Source organism: Crocodylus porosus, unplaced genomic scaffold, assembly GCF_001723895.1.
Source record: "Crocodylus porosus isolate Cpor-Errol unplaced genomic scaffold, CroPor_comp1, whole genome shotgun sequence".
In the NCBI taxonomy this organism is placed as follows: Eukaryota; Metazoa; Chordata; order Crocodylia; family Crocodylidae; genus Crocodylus; species Crocodylus porosus.
In genome coordinates this window covers 110,685,579-110,689,515 of record NW_017728886.1, presented here as the reverse complement: position 1 = coordinate 110,689,515, position 3,937 = coordinate 110,685,579, and positions in this window count along the sequence as shown.

Below are 3,937 nucleotides of genomic sequence, written 5' to 3'. Positions count from 1 at the left end.
GCCTTCTCTTGTGGAGGCTGAACAGGTTCACGTCCCGTAGCCTCTCCCCATAGGGCCTGCCCTGCTGTCTCCTGATCATGCGAGTGGCCCTCCTCTGGACCCTCTCCATGTTGTCCACATCCCTCTTGAAGTGCAGTGCCCAGAACCGGACATAGTACTCTCCCTGCGGCCTGACCAGTGTCACATAGAGGGGAGGATCACCCCCTTGGACCTGCTTGAGATGCATCTGTAGATGCATGACAAGGTACGGTTGGCCATCCTGACCGTGTCCCCACACTGTTGGCCCATACTTATTTTGGCATCAATAATGACTCCAAGATCCTTTTCTGCCTCTGCACTGATGAGAATGGAGTTCCCTTAGATGCCAACTTCCCCTAAAACTGAAGGAGCCTAACTGCTTTGGATTTCTCTACATATTCTAGCCATAGAGATTTGCACTGCTACCATCTAATAAAGAATTTAGCCTTGAAATGCAGTGCATGGCTGCTACTCTGAATATATTTGTTCTATAGGAACCAATGCTTAGTAGAGACACAGTCAAACTGATCTATACACAGTTGGGCTAAGAAAGAAAGGGAAACGACCCTTCTGCAGTCCAGCCAGCCTTCCTCCTATGGCTCCTCACAGACAGCAGGGAAACTTTAATGGTCTCTATTATGTGTATTGTGTATGTGTTTCTGGGACATTATGATGTTGATTATGAGTAAGGGACTCTAGAGCCTGGGTAAGTGTTTTAGTATTTTAAATATATAAATAAGCTATTAACATAATAATGACACTTGTTACTTCCATAGCACTTTTCTGCCATAGATTCCAAAACGCTTCCTAATGGCAAGCAAGTACCTTTAAGGGATATGGGATTTCTGTTAAAGAAAATCAAACTACTTAGTTAAGCTCATAGAGTCAGTCACTGAGACCATATCTCCTGAAACCTAGTCTTGGGATGCTGCTTTTGCTGGGTACCCCCCTCCTTTCCAATGTATAATAAACACAACCCAAATTCCCCCAAAAGCTTTTAAAGTTGAAAACAAGGCTTTAGGTATATATCAATAATATACACCATGAGGGACATGGAAAAGAATGCTAAAAGGCAACCCAAGAAATTGTCAGTTGAGATACAACTTCGGAAAAATAAATGTTACAAAGTAGGGAACTTCAGAGTTCAAATCTCCAGGATGATAGCAGTATCATCAATGATAATTATATCCTAAGCAAGGAAACATCTGAGATTGAACACATGGGGATATTCTCATAGACCCGTTAGCCACAGAACAATCTGAACATCAGGCAATAATCAGACTAGCAGCAATCACTTCAATAAGATGAGGGTTTTTTTCTATAGAGTAATAATAAGTCTGATGATTTTTGAAATTCAGCACTTAAGAAAATACTTTCCAATGTCAGGATGACAGGAAAACAAATGGGGGTAGAGCTAGCTTTAAAAAAATGGTGAAACTTCTTTTTTGGCCAAATGAATGTTTTGGAAACCAAACGTCTTGACAAAAAATATGACAATTCTGACAAAAAACAGAAGCAAGATCCGTGTAATAAAAAATGCATTTTTTGGAATTTTCCCCCCAGTTTCTTTTTGTTTTCTTCCAAGATGCCCTGTAGTCTGTGCCACTTTGCCTTGTTCAGACACTACCCTCTTCCTCCCCCATCTCCATCCTTAATGACACAGAGTAAAACATTGAAGCATTCCATCATTTCAATCTCTTTGAAACAAACATCTCCCAAGAGAAAAGCGTGTATTTTATTTTTGAATGTTGATTCTGGAAAACAATTTGAAATTCACAATTAAACAAATGTCTGATATTGCACGCCTATTTTGTAAAACAGAATTTCCATTTTTCAGTCAGCTCTAATAGGGGGAAAGGAAGGAAATAATTTAGGAAAAATGAAAACTATATTATAAAATTAAAAATTGGAAAGAAATATTTTTAAATTATTTGTGTTCTGGGCTACTTTATAGGCCAGCCTACCTATAGCTGGCTGGGATGCTAGCATGCCATCATCATGAGCAGAATTTGTACAAGCAGTTTTAGAGGAACCCAGCAACAGATTGAAGATCACTGCAATACAACTCTGTCCAAAATCATTTCACCAATTTCTGGGAATGGTAACCACTCTTCAGTCCAGCCCCAGATGGCTTGCATAAAAAGCTGAAATGACAGGAGCTCTTTGTGACAAGACAGTTTGATGACTTATAATTTTTATTTGAAATACAGACATCAAAATTAAAATCAATCACCAGGATGAATGAGTCACATGTGCAAACAGAACCTTATGTTTTCTCCCTAAACAGAGATAGGAAAAGGAAATATACAGGCAGTCCTTGACTTACAATATTTCAAGTTACGTTTTGCACTTACAATGTTTATAAATTGACACCCTGTTTCAACTTTATGATGCCAGTTTCGACTTTACAACACTTGATCCAATGTGATGCCACACCAGTGAACAAATTCTCTGCATCACTCAACTCCCTGGAAAATATCTGTCCAAATTTCCTTGGACACTTTCTTTAAGAAAGCAGACAAGACTCCAGAAGAACCTGCAGCCAAGACTCCTGAGAAGACTCCAGCCAAAAGCCCTTCAAAAAGTCCAGTGAAGTCACCTCAAAGAAGTCCTTCCAAATCAATATGATTGCTATTTACAATATATATATATTAATGTAGCTATATTACTCATCTATACTTGATTGAGTACAAAATTCTGGGGTATTTTTGATGAAAATAGGGTATCAGGCCTTGGTTCAGGAACCAATCCCCCATTTATAACATTGTTCCTTATGAGAAAATTGGTTCCAAGTTACAACGTTTTGATTTAAGACGTGGTTTTCAGGAACCAATTGTGTCATAAGTCCGAGGACTGCCTGTTATGCATTCCTTTGTTCAGACCTGAGTCCATATTTTAACAGGTACAAAATGTAGGCATTATAACATGTATTTCTAGATGACCTATACTAAAACACCATAGCTAATCTACATTGTATTTAATATTTGTTTATATATAAAATATATATAATGTAGTTACAACATAAAAAAACTGCAATATAAATATTGTTCACAAAGGTTAGCACTTTGACAGGCAGAAGCGTTATGAAATGCTCCATAACATCTGATGAAATAAGCTGCTGCCTATAAGAGCTTGTGCCTCTCTGAACAAGTTTGCCTCCAAGGTACACTACTCAGTACAAGGATAGGTTTGCTCGGGATTGTTCAGGCCACTATCGATCAGACCCTGCCTTATATGTTGCACATTGTGGAAGTTGGAGGGGAGTGGAGTGAATGAGGCAGGGGAGCTCAGGAGAAGAAAAGTCATTCTTATGGTTTAAAGCAGGCTTGTCCAACATGCAGCTCGCCAATGCATTTTCTGTGGCCTGCGGTGCTGCGACGGGAAACGAAAGTAAACACTGTTCACTTTTATTCCCACCCCTTGTGCCTACCCCAGCCCCTCAGCAGCTTCCTAAGTTGCCGACGTGGTGCGTGTGGGAAGAGGAGTAGCCGTGTGCCTCTTGGGACAGGATGAGCCCAGCTGGAGCAGCAGGGGCTTAGCTACACTTCCCCTACCTGCGCCAGTCAGTCCTCAGTAGCACACGGCTCCGTCTTTGCCGGCTGGTGCCGACCCAGGCGGATCTGTCCCATCCAGAGCAGCATGCAGCTGAAGCTGGATTCCCACATGCTGCTGGGGATGGTAGGCGGCCAGCCAGATCAGCACCAGCCAGCAGAAGCAGTGACGGAGCCGTGTGCCGCTCGGGACTGACCGACAGGCAGGGGGAAAATGCAGCTGAGCCCCTGCCACTCTGGCTGGGCTTGTCCCGTCCCGAGCAGCACACGGGTCTGCCACCGCTTCTGCTGGCTGGCGCAGACCCGGCTCGGCTCCTCCCATCCCCAGCAGCACGTGGAAAGCTGGCTTCAGCTGCATGCTGCTTTTC